This window comes from Notamacropus eugenii, chromosome 2, assembly GCF_028372415.1.
Source record: "Notamacropus eugenii isolate mMacEug1 chromosome 2, mMacEug1.pri_v2, whole genome shotgun sequence".
Taxonomy (NCBI): Eukaryota; Metazoa; Chordata; class Mammalia; order Diprotodontia; family Macropodidae; genus Notamacropus; species Notamacropus eugenii.
In genome coordinates, this window is record NC_092873.1 from 429,400,674 (window position 1) to 429,419,351 (window position 18,678).

General features: G+C 41.4%; 2 long non-coding RNA genes across 4 annotated transcripts in view; one reads left to right on the plus strand and one right to left on the minus strand.

Moving 5' to 3' along the window:
• Positions 1-9,980, minus strand: part of LOC140529350 (uncharacterized) — a 32,294-nt gene extending 22,314 nt beyond the window's left edge. For 2 of the 3 annotated variants that reach the window (XR_011975508.1, XR_011975507.1), the window contains exons 1-2: positions 9,612-9,980; positions 2,717-2,790 (exon numbers count right to left, since the gene is read on the minus strand). This is a non-coding gene — a long non-coding RNA (uncharacterized lncRNA). The remainder of the gene's footprint in view (positions 1-2,716; positions 2,791-9,611) is intronic. The other variant, XR_011975509.1, reaches the window with a different exon arrangement.
• LOC140529352 (uncharacterized) overlaps positions 1-18,678 on the plus strand; it is a 191,137-nt gene that overhangs the window by 24,550 nt on the left and 147,909 nt on the right. The gene's annotated exons all lie outside the window — the stretch shown is intronic.

Sequence of the window (18,678 nt, forward strand, 5' to 3'; positions counted from 1 at the left end):
CCTCAGAGGTACCTTCCCACTCTTTGATTTTAGGATTCTATCATTCTGAATTGGAGAACAGTGGGAGAGGAGACTAGATAACTGGATTGAATTCATATTATAGAGGGCCTTGAATGACAGGCTGGGAGTTTGGAATTTATCCTTTAGGCAATTGAACACAATTGGAGTATTAAGAGCAGGGGGGAGTGATATGATGAAAGCAATGTTCTAATCTCTCATGGAGCTCTCGTCACTGACAAGTTCTTCCTATTCACCTTCTGAAAAGTCTTTGAATGGCCATCCAATAGTATGGGGTGTTGTAAAAATTATTAAGTGATCTTAATGAGCATGATAACTTTGACAGAGTTTTATTGAAACAAATTTTTAGTTAGGTAGAGATATAAGTTCTTTTAAAAAAATTAATCATGAGATATTATTTTGCTAAAGCAGTTCGTATGCCAGACTATTTGTAAAAGATCTGAGTTCAAATTCAGCCTTAGATATTTATACTAGCTTTGCGACTGTGGGCAAGTTACTTAATCTGTTTACCTCAGCTTTCCCATCTATAAAACAAGGCCAAAAATGGTACCTTTCTCTCAGGGTTGTTGTGAGGATCAAATGAGATAAGTTAAAAAAAGTATTTAGTCCAGCTCTTAATCAAACACATAGTAGGTGCTCTATCAATGTAGTTATTATTCTTATTCTTAAAAGTTTCAGGTTGCTAGGGGTAATCTCTGTTTTTAAGAGATGTCTTAATATGTCTAAATTTTGAAGAAATCTAAGTCTAAACTAGCTGTATTTGGGGGTAAGGGGGAGAAAGATTTCTCTTTTATTAAAGAAAAAGTAGAAAATCATCCTCTTCTGATTAGAAAAAGACTATCCTAGTTCCATATTGTCAGGCTGGAGATGCTGAAATCTCATATTGCTCCTTTGCCTGAAGAGAGAGGACACAGAGGAATCAGAGGGTCTAGCATACATGTCAGACAACCTGAGAATGTCTGTGCCTGAGATCTTTCACATTTTACAACCCAATTCACAGTCACTGTCTCCTTTACTGACCCTTCAGACCCATAAGATTTTCTGTAGCTCCTGCAGGAGTTTTCCTGCATTTAGTTTTTGAAGTGGGAAGTGCTTCAGCCTATCCATGGATGCAGTTTCGGTGTCCCAGGTATCCCTGTTTTCAAGTAGCCAGTAGCAAAGTGGACAGAGAGCTAGGTTTGGAGTCAGGAAGACCTGAATTCAATTCTGCTATCAAAAGCCTAATAGCTATGTGACCTTGGGCAAGTCACTTAAAAAAAAAATTGCTGCTTGCCTCAGTTTCCTCAACTGTAAAATGGGGATAATGATAGCACCTGATTCACAGGGTTGTTAAGATCAAATGGGATATTTGTAAAATATCACTTAGCATAATGCCTGGTACATATGAATGTAAATGCTTATTCCCTTGCCTCTTCTGCCCCCTTCATTCTCCTTCCCCCTTTTTAGACTTCTCTGTAGCTAGGCTAAAGGTTATCTCTTCTCCTATGCCAGGGAGAAGGAAAGAAAAGGGGTATGATGCGGGGTAGAAAAAAGTAGATGAATTCAGGAGGGAATGAGTTGCAGTGTTACTGGGAAGTCAGGGGGGCGGCGTAACAGGCACCAGTTCTTTCTTCCTGATACACTTACACAATACAAAGTGATTCCCTGTCTTGGCTCATCTTTGATGCCTATATGTCTCTCCCTAGAAAATCTTAAGTAAGGCTTCTGTTACCACTAGCGCACTTCTGCCCCTTTGTCTCCATAGGCTGGAGATGACTTCTGCATTCTCTTCCCTTAGAGTCAAAGCTGCTGACAGCTTTCCATTCTTCTGTCTCCCCAATGATCTAGAGATGAAAAGGACAAGGATATCTCTTACCACCCTGCCTGTGTTCATTACCTCTGTCTTTTCTCCAGTAGGGTACAGTAAAGACAGAAGGCTATGGCTAGCGGTTGTCATCATTGTTGAAGGAGTTGATCCCCTTGGAAACATTCATCTAATGTTTCATATCAGGAGGATATAGACGCTGTAATTCTCCAAAGTGCAGAGGAAGTAGGATTGCCAAATGCTTTTTAAACTGGGAGTGGAAGGGAGAGGAGGTTAGGATTTAGCACTACTGCCTTTTCTTTTAAAGTCCAAGGAAACCTTAAAAATGAGCAGCTCTTCTCTTCCCCCTTTCCCCTGCCCCCCATGACAGAGAATCAGAATGTGTGATCTGGAAGAGACCTCAGAGATCAGTCTAGTCTAACCTCCTCATTTGAATAATAATAGCTAGCATTTTATATAGCAAAGCACTGTATGGATATTATCATTTTATCATTACAACAACCTTGGGAGGTAGGTGCTATTATGATCTCTCTTTTAAAGATGAGAAAAAACAAGGCCAAATGACTTGTCCAGGGTCACACATCTAGTGAGTATCTAAGGCTGAATTTGAATTTAGGTTATCTTGATTTCATGTCCAGCACTCTAACCACTGTGCCACCTAACTTCAGATGAGAAATATAAAGCTCAGACACAAGAAATGATTTTGAAAGTCATATGTCTCATATTTTTAGAGTGCATTAAGATTTTCAAATTGCTTCATGTAGATGTGTATATATATATTTATATGTATATCAATCTACCAGTCTATATCAATTAGCTTTAGCACAGGGATATTTGATGAGAAGGTATAGCAAGGGTCAATGCGCAAAAATATCCCCATGAATTTATACCTACCATTTCCTTTCTTCACACATTGGTCCCCGGTGATAATGGGCTCAAAATGAACGTGGTTGGCCCAGAACACCCTCCTGCAAAAACAAATGAACAAACCACACACACACACACACACACACACACACACACACACACACACACACACACCCAAACAAAACAAACAAAAGCAGTGAATAAAAAACCAGAGGCACTATCTTCTTGCACACATGTCCCTTAGATGTATAACATATTTTTTTAATGTGAAATTTTGTGCCCAGTGTCACCAGGGAACACATGTGAGTAGGAATCAGTGTGGAACAATGAAAAGAGGGCTGATTTTAGAGTCAGACCAAGGTTCAGATCTCAGTCTGGGCTTTTATTAGCTATGGCCCCATGGACAGACACCTTGATGATTCTGTAAAGGGGAAGGGGACTCATGTTCAGGTACAGATCATCTCAGGTCCCTTAGCTCTCTGATCCTCAGTGTGTTTATCTGTAAAATAGGGACAAGATGAGGCTGTCTACCTCAGCAAAGGATTTTTGAGGAAAGCAGCTATTTAAAAGAAGCTGCAAAGACAAAAAATATTATTATTATCATGAAGCTTTTCCTGGAGCCTCAAACTCCTTTTGTTCTAGACTGAGCCTCTGAGCCTAAAGATCATTACTGGCTGAGAGGACCACCAGTCTTGTGGAAGGGCCCCCTTGTTTAGTAAGGCATTATCTTTTTGTCCTCTTCCCCCTTTTCTCTGAGAGCTTCTGACCAGGCTTGCTTTCTCACAAATAGCTGCTTTAACAAAGACGAATACGCAGAGGCACAGCTTTTCTGCCTCTCCTCCTTATATTCATTGCTTTTACTATTCAGAGAGCCTTTTGCCAATATACAGATCCTTGTGTGCTGGGAAGACCACAGTTGGGCTCTGATGTATTATTGATAGGAATGTAATTTACTCTTCTAGGGTTGTATCTACAGTGTATACCATTAGCACAAAATATTAAATTACCAGTGGGTTGTATATATTTGTCTATTCGGGTTTGGCTCAATGATATTTGCCTTTCACTGTAGTAAAAATGATCATGAATAAGGAAAGCAGAGGCAATATTATTTTTTGTTGTTGCAAGGGAATTTTGATGAAAACATTTTCCCCTGAGTTGTATTGGGTGGGAGCTGCGCCTTGTAATGAAGACATGAAATATAAAATAAATGAAGCCAGCCTGGTGAGGTGGATGGAGCTGTTGAAATGCCCAAGCTTCCCCTGCCCCCCCCCGCCAAGCTATTCTTGGACCAAGCTCAGAAATTTTTCCTCTGGTCATGTGTACGTGGGAGACAGAACAAAGCATGCTGAGTGGAAGTGTGGGTTGTGAAGGGCCACTTAAACTCAGACTCTGGTAATGCCAGAAATATGGTGGGCTAGCTCTTGCTCTTTTGGACGAGTGGTTTTGTAGTGAGGTTTGCAAGCGTCTTGAGAATAGACTGATGTCCTAACCCTGAGAAGGTCTCTGTGATGTCATTTTCACCGGTGTATAAGAGGCATCTTATTCTCGGATCTCCGTTTTGGCAGCTTCTTTCCACTCGTGCAAAGATCAGGGAGGGCATCATCTTCTTCCTCTTAGTGAGAAGACCTCATTTTATCAGGACCAACACGAGGTAGTGAATGGAAGCAGTAAGCCAGACTTTGGCTCTCTTTTATTCTGCCTTGTGAAATTCCTTTAAAACTGGGAATGGGAAAAGGAGTGTGTGTGTGTGTGTGTGTGTGTGTGTGTGTGTGTGTGTGTGTACAAATGTGTGCACAAATATGTCCAGGTTGGGGTCTACCAACATACTCCTATACTCATATTCTCTATTTTAAATAGATGAAGAGTTTCGGTTTGGTCCTGTGAAGCAATGGGGCACAGTAGAGATAGGGCTGGACTTATGAGGACCTTTATTTAAAAAGCTGGCTCCCACAATGACCATGGGCAACTTATGAGTCTCAGCTTTCTCCTCTGTAAAACAAGGGTGATGATACCTGTATCTCATATTGGTAAGATAATGGATGCAAGGCAATTCTCATCTCTGGAAGCACTACCTAAGTTCCCATTATCACTGTTGTGCTTTAAGCAAGGCTCTAGGTGACTGGGAGAATGGTTGCATTTGGAATGCTGGAAACTCAAGTAGGAGGGTCTACTTGGGAGCCACTGGGCTCTCTTAGTTCTTCTAAAGGCTGGGGGAGGCAATCACTTTTTAACGTGCCCCAGGGTTTGAGATTTGATAGGCTCATCTCCCTCTCAGAAGTCACTGGCAGTTAGTTACCTAAGGAAGATTCAAAGCTTAGCTAGCTGAAAGACAAGATGACAGGGCAGGGCAGGTGGAAACCTTTGGTACTCCAAAGAAAAACAGAGTCATCTTAGGAGATCGGGCTAGTTGGGCTGCCTAGGGCACATTCTGGAGGAAACCGGTTTTCCTAAAGGCTTGTCAGATTCCACCTTTGTTCAAAGGCCCACTTGTCTCAGCTTATACTGCACCCTAGGCTGTGTCCAGAATTGGCGCTCCAACAGAAGGAGGCAGGCATCCTGCTACTTTAAGACTGGAGCTAGTAACAATGAAGGCTTAGAATCCCCTTAAGTCAGGCATGGATTCCATTAAACCTAAGTTCCCTCCCAACCACCCTATTCCTGTCACTCTCCCCTTTCTCATTTGTCCCTAAGAGATTGAATATGAAGTAGAAAATCATTCAGAATAATAAATCCAATGAATTCTATGTTAAATCTCTCAAAACACATCATATATCCTGACAGCAGGTGTGTTATTTGTTGTGTTTTTCCTTTCAGACTTGCACCAAGCCTGGTGTTTTGAGTGTGTGTCTTAAGAGAAGCCCTATATAAAAGCAATTACAACTGGTGAATGATTAATGTTGGATCTGACATTCTTATGTGTCAAATACATTTAAGCACATTAACCTTTGCCGGATTTACGCTAGTACCTTACAAGATATATCTTACACAGAGGCTGGAATATCTGAAAACTGTCTCAACTTAAATCTTATTTGCATTCATTTTATTATAATATAAGTGGGTTTTAAAAGTCTTAATGTAATTTGTTGTTGTTGTTGTTTCATTTGAAGCTGTGATTTTCCTTGTTAATTACAAATAGAGAGGTTTGGAGACACAGAGTGAAAGACTGGTCCATCTCCCATCTCCTCCCTCCTCCCTACCCCCTCTCCCCCACAACCATGTTCTCCACATCAGCTCAGAGGAGTAAAGGCTAACAAAGCAGAGGGATTCCCAAACCTAATGGCCAAGTGAATGGTCACAGAGATCTGTAAAATTTACAGCACTGGTCTTGGGTAAATTTTTAATTCTTTCCTGGTTTCAGACAAATAGACATTCCTAAGGTATTAACTTTTAAAAGAGGTTGGGATCAGGGAGAGCTATTCCCATTCATGGTGCCTGGTCCAACGTGTGTATCTCCTTGCCCCACCCCAGTCCTCCTCTGCAGACTAATTTTAGTTCCAAACGTTCGGTGTTTCTTCTCCTATGTCAGAGCTAATCTTGAGGTGGCTGCTGGTGCTGAGTCAACTCCACGCCTCTTATGCTTCACCCCACTGAAATCTGATTACATATGAGACAGACTCCGGTGGAATGAAGGACAAGAGAATCTCATGGATCATCCTGAGCTCTCATCTTCAGAGCATCTATAGCCAAATGCCAACCTCACTATACACGTACAGGTTGCCACTGGTCAGGGAGCTATCCAATAACTGGACTGTTTTAAGGATCTCACCCCTCAGTTCCTCTGGATACTCTCCATAGGAAAATTAGCCTCTGGATAGCTAAGTACCCTACTTAGCATGGCCCCTGCAGACAGGCTGAGCCAGTCAAGAAAACAAGGTAAATTTCTGATCAGTCTCTCCTGGTTCCAAGGAAGATTCTTGACATTGACCTACATGAAGATGTCAGTACATGTGCACCATCTTTCTCTCTATGTATCTCACAATCTTATTCTGATATTCATGGCCAAATATTAGGCCTTGGTTTGGGAGAAAGAAGTCCTCAAAATGTTTTAAAAAACTTCAGGATGCCATTGACAAATGGGGGGGGGGGGAGAGAGAGAGAGAGAGAGAGAGAGAGAGAGAGAGAGAGAGAGAGAGAGAGAGAGAGAGAGAGAGAGAGAGAGAGAGAGAGAAGGAGGGAGAGAGAGATGGGGGGGGAGTGAGGACTATTACCTCTTCCCTCCAAAATGGAGTAAACAAAACAAAAGGAGGCATGAGCAGTATTTGGAGGGCTCAATCCTGTTCTGAAATGAATAGAAAAAAGGTGAAAGATCTCTTAAAAGTCCATGGGTTGCTGGAACAGTTCCCGTCACTGATAGGAGGCTAAAAGGAGGGTGGGAACTCCTGGTATCACAATTTCAGGCTCAGCCAGGAAAACTTACCCCAAATTTGGTGAATCTCCCCAACCCCAGGACATTTCCTAGATTTCCCTTGAAACGTTTTTCTTCCCACCTCCCAGCAAACTGCATCTTTTTTTAAATCTTAAATGTAGCTCTTTTGGATTGGGTGAGGATTGGCTAATGGGAGCAAGGGAAACATAAATTACATGGGATTTTCTCTCCTCTATAAGCTCCAGAGATTTTTCTTGAGCTAGAGGATAGAGAGATCTAACTTCCTGGGAACACTTAAATTTTTTTTTTCTTTGAAAGGAATCACCCACTAATCAACCTGTTGCTGTCTAAGTATATTCCTGCCTCTCCCTCTACTCTGTTCAGGCATGTTCTTGGCTCTATGCTAAGTCCCATAAAAGGATGGTTTTAGCACCAACGTGCAGATGGGAATGAGTCTGGGCAATTCTACCTTGTTATTTGAGATACTTTCTTCCTGGGGCATGTTCTGACCTGATGCAGAGATACAGTCTCTCAGCATTGTCACAATATTCCCTGCACCCCATGTTTACTGCTCTTTTCCTCCACCTGGCTTAGCCTGTTGAGCTCATGTTTAGCAGAAAAGAGACAGATAAGAGTGCAAAGACTTACTCTAAATTTTCAATGCTTAATTATCCACAGGAATATCATCCAGTTTGTGGGGTATCCAGAATCCTTGATTTTCTTCTTTTTTTGCCTTTGGTCCCTCTCACTTTGTACCTCACCCCCATCCCAGAGATGGGTCCAGAAAAGAAAAAGAGATGAAACTCAGCACCTGATGTAGTGAATAGGGCACTGGACTTGGAACAAGAAAAGCCTTAATAAAGTGAGGTGTAAATCCCACCTCCTCTATTTTACAAGCTGTGTGATCCTCAGGCAAGTCACTTAACCTCTCTGTTCCTCAGTTTTTTCATCTGGCTTTCAAGGTTCCTTCTACCTCTTAATCTTATTCCTGATCAGAGGCTTATCATAATCTGGAAAGGGAGTATGTGGAGAGAGTAGGAAGTCAAAACATTGCTAAAACACGTAAGGGAAAGGTTTGATCACCATTGTTACAAATTATTTTGGGGGCTTTCTGGGTTTCAATTCTTTCATGAAAGCATCAGAGGGTACCTCATCATTTCTCTCTGATTTAGCAAATGTCTGGGGACTTGAATCCCACATCTATTATATATATGAGGTATGTGGAGGACTTTGTCCTTTACACATCTGTCTCTTTGAGACTTGGCCTTCTTACGTAGGTGCTCTAGTGTACTCATCTAAAACAAGTCCTTTCTTCTCATCACCACAAACCTATGAAATTCCACAAGTAATGAAATCTCAACTCTAGTCTATAAGAGGTATGTAAGACCCAATCTGTTACACTCCCAACAATGCCTCAATAAGCCATCTATCTCTCTCAATCCCAGTTAGATACAGGGCTAGAACTAAGAGAAGAACTCATAAAAGCAGTTGGCTGGTTCTTGGGCACCACGATCTCTTCCCTGAATCCTATCAGCCACCTCATTTTGGGTTAATTTTTGTCCCAGTGAATGGATGAGGGGGCAGGGATCAAATCATAAAAACTTTGGGGAAGGTTCATCCTAAGTACCCATTAGGGATGGTGTCCTCATATATAGAACAGTAGTCTAGAATCTCCTACCATAGTCCCTTTCCCCATTAAGGCAAAATCTACCATTTTCTTTATTAGGGAAATCTCATATCTGTCTGGCACAGTAGGGACAGCAATAATAACTGTAACATTAGAGTCAGTGATTCTCAAGATGCTTCATCAATTCTAATATATTGCTTCCCATTATCAGGTCCCTGGAATCCATAATAATACAAATACCGTGCTTTAAGATTTACAAAACCCTTGCCCTTTCATTATATTACCTCAGTTGATTCTCACAATCTCTCCCTGGGAGGTCTGAGTTATTATTATTTCCTTTTAACTGATAAGGAAACTGAGGCTAAGAGGTTGTGACTTTCCTAGAATGAAATAGCTAATAAGTGCCCGAAGCAGGACTTTCTGATTCAAGTCTTTCTGAGTCCCAGTGCCCTAGTGGCTTACTACATAAAAAAGCACCCAACATTATAGGTCTTTTGTTTGAAACATGGCAGGTTAAGAAATTTCAACTTTAGAGCTAGTTTGCTCTCTGGGAGCACTCTGTCATTCCTCAGGCTTCTTACCACTCTGGTTTCCAACCAATGTCACTCTCCTCTGGACCAATGACCACACCCCCTTTGGCCCATTGCTCTACCCACCCCCCTCATTGTGCTTTAGAAAAGAGTCCCCAAAAAACCCCAGAGGTTCACACTCACCTGTGTTTTCAAATTTGGGGTCCCAGTCTTGAATATGGTTCAAAGTAAAAAGACTGTGATAACAATGTTTTTAAAGAAGAAGGAAGGCAGAAGAGAGACATATGATCAATGATAGGATAGTGTAGAAAAAGGATGTCATAGTTGCAAAGATGAGAAGGGGGAAGATTTTCTGTCCTGGAGTACTTTTCTAAGCAGCAAAGAAGAGAAAACACTTACTGTAGAACAGGTCCAAGGCCAGCCCTTTTGTCTGAACTGAAGAGTTGTCCCAAGAAAAGTTGGGGGGAGGAGGGCTACTGGATATGGCGATTCCACCCTTCTCGCTGGAACTGTTTTGTGGGTTTTTCCCCCTTTTCTTCCTGAAAAGAAAGTGTCAGAGCAGAGAAAGGTGGAATTGAGTTGAAAAGAGTAGGGAGGGTGGAATAGAAGAGGAAAAAGGGTCAGTGAGAGAAAGGGATTCTGACGAGTTTTTAAAAAATAAGGTGAAACAAAACAATGCAAAAAAGAGAAATGAGTTTTTGAAAAACAAGTAAGAAAGATGAACAATAATTCAGCCCATTTTAAGCCGGGGCCCCTCAGTTTCACTTCTTATTTATGCTTCAGTATAGGAAGCTTCAAGTTACCTGCTGGTCCCAGCCAATTGAAAGTGAAATTCATCTGTAAGCCCCACCCCTCCCAAACCCCCTCCCCTTGCGGCCATGAATGTTGAGGTATCCCTGCCCAGGAGCCTCACCTTCCTATTGTTCTCTTGAAGTGGCCAGACCTTACAGTGAAAGATCATTTCCCTGTAGTGCTAGAAACACTACAAACTACCTGTACCCCCAGTCCCTGGTGGTTTCCATTCCTCCTCCTAAAGGGATCTTGAGGGGGAGGGAGCTGGTGGTGGGGAAAAGGGAAAGGTAAAGATTGGATCTGTCTGTCTTATGAGTGTGCTTTGGAGGGAGTTGAGTTACAGGGACATTGCTGCCTTCCCTGGTATGAAGCGTGTGTCAACGTACTCCCCCCACTATCCCTGATCTCTCCCTTCTGTCTTCCTTCAGTCATAGAATTTTCAAAGCTGGAAGGGATCTTCGAGATCACTTATAGCCCAAACCCTTCATTTTACAGATGAGGAAACTGAGACCCAGAGAGATTAAGTGATATACTAGGTAAAAGACCTGAGATTCAATTCCAAGTCTTTGACTTTAAATCCATTGTGGTTAGTGAGATGCTAGTTGGCGGCATATCCAAGTCTAGAAATATAACGGGATCTCTGAAAGGGGAAATTGGTTGCGAATTAAGACTGTCTTCAACAGTATCCTGCTGAGCTCTAATCTTTCAATGAGTAAGTTGTTATTTCAGAGTTTCAGTAAAACTAAAGGATTAATTTACCAAAGAGTAGAAAAACCTGATGGGGAAAGGGTGTTAACGACTTCCTCTTTGGGAATGACATAGATTCCCTTCTGTTTCAAAGAAACAAGTGGCCCTTAGAATCCAAAATGTAAGCAGCATGCTCTTGAATTTGGTCCTCTTCTGGGAGTAGGGAAGGGAAGAAGGAAATGGAAGTCAGATGGGTGTGTTGAAGGAACTGGGCTATTATTGGTGGTGGTGGTGATTGCTTTCAACAAACCAAATAACTTAAAAAAACCAACAACCTACAAAACAAACATAAGGGCTAGTAGGTACCCAGCACTGTGCTTTGCATGTATGGAAATGTTTTCATATGCTTGGAACTTTATAGGTGAGCAATTTATGAAATTAAATCTCTTTCCTTTCTAGCTTCTTTATTCTTCCTCTGGGGAATGAGCACCATGCAAAAGAATTTGAGATTTGGGGCCCCAATCCTTGCTTTCTTGAGGGCTGTGTTCTTTAGAAGGAAAAAGAAAAACACTTTTTCCCTAAAATCTCAGCTCAAGTATAGCCTGTTTCAGAAGTCAGAATGACCTTGTCCAGTTATAGGTTAATTAGCAGCAAAGTCAGTGACTTTGTGTCTCTTAGCTATTGCTGGTATTATTCAGTCATGTCCAGCTCATTGTAACCGCATTTGGGGTTTTCTTGGCAGAGGTATTGGAGTAATTTGCCATTTTCTTCTCCAGCTCATTTTATAGAAGAAACTGAGGCAAACAAGGTCAAGCGACTTGGTCAGGATCACCCAGCTACTAGGTGTCTGAGGCCAGATTTGAACTCAGGGAGTCTCCCTGACTTCAGATCCAGCACTCTATCCACCACACCACCTAGCTGCCTATAGTCTCTATAGCCCTCATCAAAGCAGGAGCAAGCAGAAGCTGGGGCTAATGTGGACATGACCATATCCTGAAAGGTGGGAAGTGGAGCATGGCTTAACTGATATTTAGGTGGACTGAGGTTCGAGGGGGCTAATGAGTCTTGAGGATAATCAAATCCAGTCACATCTTCCCTGATCTTTATACTTTTAGCTCTTTACCCAAAGACACACACAGCTCAGGCTTGCAAGTGGCAGAATCAGGATGAAAAGCTAGTTTTTTGAGTCAAAAACATCCTGGTTCTGCCACTTACAAACCTGAGTTTTCTATGTGTCTTTCTACTAAGACGGTGTGTCTTTCTACTATGACTGATGTATCTCTCCTGATACTTTCAGTTCTTAACACTTAGGTGTATTTATGATAATTTCTCAGAGATTCATTGTCAAGGAAGATCACCAAGCCCATCTGTTGCTCCTGGTCAAGAAAAGATGAACTTCAATGGAATGTTCTCTAGAGCAGGGAGATATCAATGACCCTCACCTTAGTCCAACATGGCATAGGTTCAGAGATTTAAAGTTGAAAGACACCTAACTAGTCCTCCCTCTGTTGTGGTTGTTCAGTCATTTCAGGTATGTGCCACTCTTTGTGACGCTATTTGAGGTTTTCTTGGCAAAGATTTTGGAGTGGTTTGTCATTTCCTTTTCTACCTCATTTTACATATGAGGAAACTGAGGCAAACAGAGTTAAATGACTTTCCCAGGGTCACACAGCTAGTGAGTGTCTGAGGTCATATTTGAACTCAGGAAGATGTCTTCCTGCCCCCTGGCCCAGCACTCTATTCACTCAGCCCCCTAGCTGCCCAGCCCTCACTTTACAGGGAAGGAAACTGAAAAAGTAAAAATGACTTGCCAATGTTACCTAAGGAATGAAGGTCGCCAGAGTAATGTCAGGATATGATCTTGTGTCCTCTAACTTTAAATCTGCTACATTTTTTCCATTGTACCTGTCTTATTCTTTTATCTTTAGCTGATTTTCCTTTACTTGATCTCATTTATAAGAGCAAACCACCAGTGAAACCTGCTACACCCAAGCCCACACGGGCCCACGACCATTTGGAACCCTCTCGTGACTGTAGGTTTAATCAGAAGGAGCCAGTAGGCCAGCAAACACCAACATGTAATTCCTCCTCCAGTCAGCAAGGGAAAAGACCCTGGAAGAGAAGAGGAGCCAGGCCAGACTAGATTCTTAGTAGAATGCCAGTCACATTCTTCCTCCAGCTCCCCTCCAGGAGCCAAATGCTTGTGTGGTCCTGAAGGTGTGTCTTTTTTGACCTTCAAATTTATTTGGTAAAGGAGTCAGATTTGTTTTCTGTGTGTCTGCCGGCTTGGCCCAGTAGGTACAACAGAGGCAAACTCAGACTAGACTATCTAGACTTGTAGAAATTGCTGGCTATAAATTACTGGGTTTATTTTTTTTCCTTTTTTGAAAAAATTATTTATGACTAACAAAAAAACAATACCAGGTGAAGTACCTGGGGGCTTCCTGGCAGTGGGTGGGACTTGTTGTTTAAGGTTCCTAGAAGTCATAACAACAAAAAATAATAATACTGTTTCATATTTGTATAATTCTTTACAATTTTCAAAGCACTTCTCTTAAAACAATGCTGTGAAATTGAAGATGGCAGATGCTTTTCTTTTCTTCTGTGGTTGCTTGTCATTAGTTTCAATAAAGCATAGCTACAGATTCCCTAAAGGTTTTTGTCTAACACTTAAAACAGGAGTCTTCTTCTTTGAAGCCAGAGGTCAGTTATCTTCCTGAGTTCAAATCTGACCTCAGACACTCACTAGCTGTGTGATGCTGGGAAAGTCATTTAACTCTGTTTGCCTCAGCTTGCTCATTTGTAAGATGAGGTAGAGAAGGAAATGACAAACCACTCCTTTGAAATAAAGGATGGACAACAAACTTTTCCACAAATTGCGGCCCTGAGTTCCATGTCTGGGTCCTTCCTCTTTGGCTGGATGGCAAAAGCTCAGGGCCTCTCCCATCCTGATAGGTCTTCACTTTCAGTCTCTGGAGGAATTTCACAATCAGCAAATCAACAAATATTTAAATGCTTGTTTCGTGCCAACCACTGTGGTAAGTGCTGGGGACCCAGAGAGAGACAAAAACCCCATCTTTGTCCTCAAAGAACTTACATTACAAGAGAGGCAGCAGGTAAATACCTATGTACTTAGAAGCTATGTCCTGGGTAAATGGGAGATTGATTACCTTAGAGGAAATGGAGATAGTGATAGTAGTGGTGATGGTGTGTGTATGTGTTTATATGTGTGTTTCATGTGTTGAGGAATAACAGTATTTGGAAGTTTTTGGAGTAATGTTAATAATAATGATAGTTAATAATAGTTAACATTTATATTATTATATTTATGTGTGCCTACTATGTACCAAGACTATATTAAGCACTTTATTAAATATTTTCTCTCTAATGACAATCTTGGGAGGTAAGGACTATTATAATCCTCATTTTAGGGATGAGAAACTGCGGCAAATAGTTAAATGACTTGACCAGGGTCACATAGCTAAGAAGTATCTGAGGCCAGATTTGAACTCAGGTCTTCCTGACTCTAGACCCAGCACTCTATCCATTGTGACACCTAGCTGCCCCCAAAAGTAGGGAGCAGTGTGAAACAGTAGAAATCTTGCTGGATTTGGAGTCTCAGGACCTGGGATGGAATTCCAACTCTTCCAGTTACTAGCTATGCATTCTTGAGCATACCATTCTGGGCCTCAGTTTCCTTTTCTATAAAATTGTGCTGCATGATTTCTAAGACACTTTTTAGCTTTAAAGTCCATAAATTAGCAGACACATTTCCACCAAAACACTAGTTCTTGGAATAGGAGTTACCTGTTTCCAGCCTATTCCTACTTTGTTATTTTCACATTTAGCTAACAGCCCATCTTGACCTATAGCCCCTGTTTCTTCTGTTTTACAAGCTCCTTTGGCCCCTTTCCTTGAAAAATCTGCTAACAGGTTTCTAACTTACTCTCTCTACTGTAATCTCCAACCCCATACTTTGGAGTGACATCTTTGACTTGGGACCTCCTACCATGGTCCCGTTTCTTAGACATTAATGAGCACCGCCAGGACAAGGCTAGTCTTTCTGGATGTGGAAAGGTCAAAGGCAGGGGAGATTGACAGAGAGCCATTAGTTTGTTCCCAGAAACCTCTCACTTATTACAATTTGAGAAGTTCATTGAGATGGATCATTTGAATGAAAACAAAACCAGAAACTAGATAAGTGGAAATCAAGTCCATCCCAATGAGGTTTCCCAAATAAATAATTCAAAAATGTATCTCATTATCTCTCTGGTCATCACTTTTGGCTTCTACCCCATAAAACCCCCAAATATGTCTTTCTCCAAATTCCTGTCTAAAGGTCTGGCTTAGCTTCCTTTCTCCTGTTGGCCATGGTGACTAGGAATTTGAATTTGATTTTGCTGCAGGCAGAGCAGGCCAGAAGCCTCAGGTTCATCTACAGTGTTATATTAGTGTTAGAAAAAACACTGGGAGCAGGAGAAAACCACCATCTATGTAGGGGTTATGTGGTCCAAAGGGCCACATTTGAAAAAAATTCAGTAGAGAGGAATAGTCCACTTGCCCAGCTCATCCTGGGCTTTCTCTGTTAGTTCCAATGTTCTGAACTTCCCCTATGTGAATGGACCATAGAATCATTGGATCACAAATTTAGCATTGGGATGGACTTAAGAGTCATCAAATCAATCACATTTTATAGATGAAGAAATTGGGACCCAGAAAAAAATAAGTGACTTGCTCACAATCTTATAGCTAGTATGTTGTAGAGTCTGGATTTCATCCCAAACTTACTGATTCCAAACCCAGTGTGCTTTCCACTGTTCCATATTTGTTCCCATCTGCATTTCTCTAAGAGTAACTGCAAATGATAAAGTTTGGGATTTGAACCCAATTTCTCTGACTCCAAATGTAATGTTAAATGATGAGTCATGCAACTTCCCGATGGCAAAGAAACCTTTCACTGAGAAATTCTTGAACATGGAACAAGAGTGATGAAACTTGGCTTCTATACCTCTGTATATCAGTGGGCAAAGCATGCTACCCTCTGGGTCTTGGTTTCCCTATAATGGGACAGCTAAGGCAAACCATTCTACCTGTACAAGTGATCCCATTCCTTTCCACTTCCTCCAGCATATTGCCCTTCCCCCTCTCACTTATCTTTAATCTCTTCCTGTCTGCTGGCTACTTCTCTGCTTTCTACAGATATACTCATGTCTTCCTCATCCTCAAAAACCCCTCACTTGATCCTTCCATCCCTGCTATCATCCCATATCTCTTCTGTTGTTTGAAACTAAACTCCTTGGGAAAGTTGTCTAAAATAGGTGCTTCCACTGCCTTTTCTCTCCCTTTCTTCTTAATTCTCTATAATCTGGCTTTCTACCTTACTGTTAAACTGAAAAAGTATTCTCAAAAATTACTAGTCATTTCTTAATTGCCAAATCCAATGATCTTTTGTCAGTCCTCACTCTTCTGTGTAGCCTTTGACATTGTCCATCACTCTCTTCTCCATGGTACTCTCTTCTCGTGAGGTTTTCTGGTACAATTCTGTCTTGGTTTTCCTCCTAACTGTCTCCTTTACTGGATCTGCATCTAGGTCATGCCCACTAGCATAGCGCATCCTACGGCACTCTACCTTGGACCTTCTTCTCTTCTCTCTCTATACTACTTGGTGATCTCATCAGCTCTAGAGGATTTATTTTAAATCTCTAACCTGAGAATTCTGAAAGGTGCTTCATAGCCCTAATCTCTCTGCTGACCTCCAGACTCACATTTCCAATTGCTTTTCAGGCATCTTGAAGTAGATATCCAGTAGACAGTTAAAATTCATTATCTTTCCCCTAAATCCTCTTTCTTTTCAAACTTCTCTGTTACTGTTGAGGGCAATACTATCCTCCAAGTCCCTCAGATTTGCAACTCACGTGTCATCCTCAAATCCTCACTCTCTTCCATCCTCCCCCACCCCCATCCAATCCCATATTGAAGACTATTAGTTTCATCTTTGCAGTGTTTCTCAAATATGCCTCCTTCTTTCCTCTGATACTGCTGCCACTCTCATCTTCTACATCTGGACTATCACAATAGCCTGCCAGTGGGCCTACTTGTCTCTAGTTTCTCTCCAATCCAGTCCTTCCTCCATTTGACCATCAGTGATTTTCCTAAAGTTCAGGTCTGACCTTGTCAGGTCTTTCCATCCCTCTACTCAATAAACTCTATGACTCCCTATCACTTTCAGAATCAAATGCAACATTCTCTGTTTGACATCCAAAGTCTTTCATAACCTAGCTCTTCCCCTCCCCACCTTTCCAGTCTTCTCTTACTTTACAACTTATTCCCCAGCTATATATTCTTTGATCCAGTGACCCTGAACACTTTGCTATGCAATGAATAAGAAACCTCATTCATCTCTTGGCTTCTGATGTAATTTTCTGGTTGTCCCCTATTCCTGGACAGTTCTCCCTCCTTATCTCTGCCTCTGGGCTTCCCTGGAGTTCCCTGCTTCCTTCATGTCCTAACTAAAATTCCATCTTCTTTTCTTGTTGCTATTCAGTCATTTTTCAGTTGTATCCAACTCTTTTTTTTTAACCTCATTTGGGATTTTCTTGGCAAAGATACTGAAATGGTTTGCCATTTCCTTCTCCAATTCATTTTTACAGATGAAGAAACTGAGGCCAACAGGGTTAAGTGACTTGCCTAGGGTCACACAGCTAGTAAATATCTGAGGCCAGATTGGAACTCAGGAAGATGAGTTTTTCTGACTCCAGACCCAGCACTCTACTGGACCACCTAGCTGACCCCAAGTTCCACTGTCTATAGGAAGCTTTCCCAAATCCCTCTTCATTATAGTGCCTTTTAGTTGACTGTTTCCTATTTATCCTGTGTATAGCTTATATTTTTTTACATATTGATGTGAATGTTGTCTCTCCCATTAGGCTGTGAGCTCCTTGAGGCAGGGATGTTCTTTTGCTTTTCTTTGTAGCTCTAGCACTTAGCACAGGACCTGGCATGTAGTAGGTGCTTAATAAATACTTATTGACTGACTAACTGATCGTTAGGCCTATCTGATAAAAGTAGTCCTCTGGATTTTACCACTGTGCTCCCTCCATCACTGTGGCTCCATTCTTGCAATGTCCCTCTATTCTGAGGCAAGGTTGGCCTAGGTCAACCATGCTCCACCTATTCCCTTTCCTCTTATCCCTTTTTTTAAACTCCCTTGTGTAGTTTTCTTCCTTCTTTAGAATGTAACCTCCATCAAGGCAAGGACTATCTTTTTCTTTGCATATATATGTATATATATGTCCCCCCAGGATTTAGCATAGTAATTGGCAAGTGGCTAACTGCTTGATAAATGCTTATTGACTTACTGACTTTACTTGATGTGCTAAGTTTTGACTTCTAGAGGAGAGACATAAAGTCAATATATAGAAACAGAAATGATCAGGGAGTAAGATGGTGGAGATAGAGTACAAAGTAAGATTTGGCCCCTTAAGACAGGTCAGGTCATAGTGGGCTTTATTTATCTCTCATACCTGTAAATGAGAGAGAATTATTTGAATTTTTCAGGGACTGGAGTCTTGAGTAATCTGTAGCCTGGGTGGAAGAATTTAAGAGGCTCACAAGGATATTTAGGACCTCTACATTGGATAAAATCACTCCAAAATCTTTTCAATGCTGTGGCTAAATAAATGATGAAATATGAAATATAGTACAGTGGAAAAAGCATTGGATTTGACGTCAGAGGACCCAGGCTCAAATCTCTCATTTAGGTTGCTTGGTGGTGTAATGAATTGCATGTTAGAATTGGAAGCAAGATAGAGCTGAGATCAAATCTTGCCTCAGATACTACTAGCTGTGTGGCTCATGGGAGATTACTTAACCTTTCAGCCTCAGTGTCCTCATTTGTAAAATGGGATTATAATAACTCTTACCTCACAGGTGTAAGATGAGTTATTATATGTAAAGTGCTTTGCAGAGTTAAAGTGTTATGTAAATT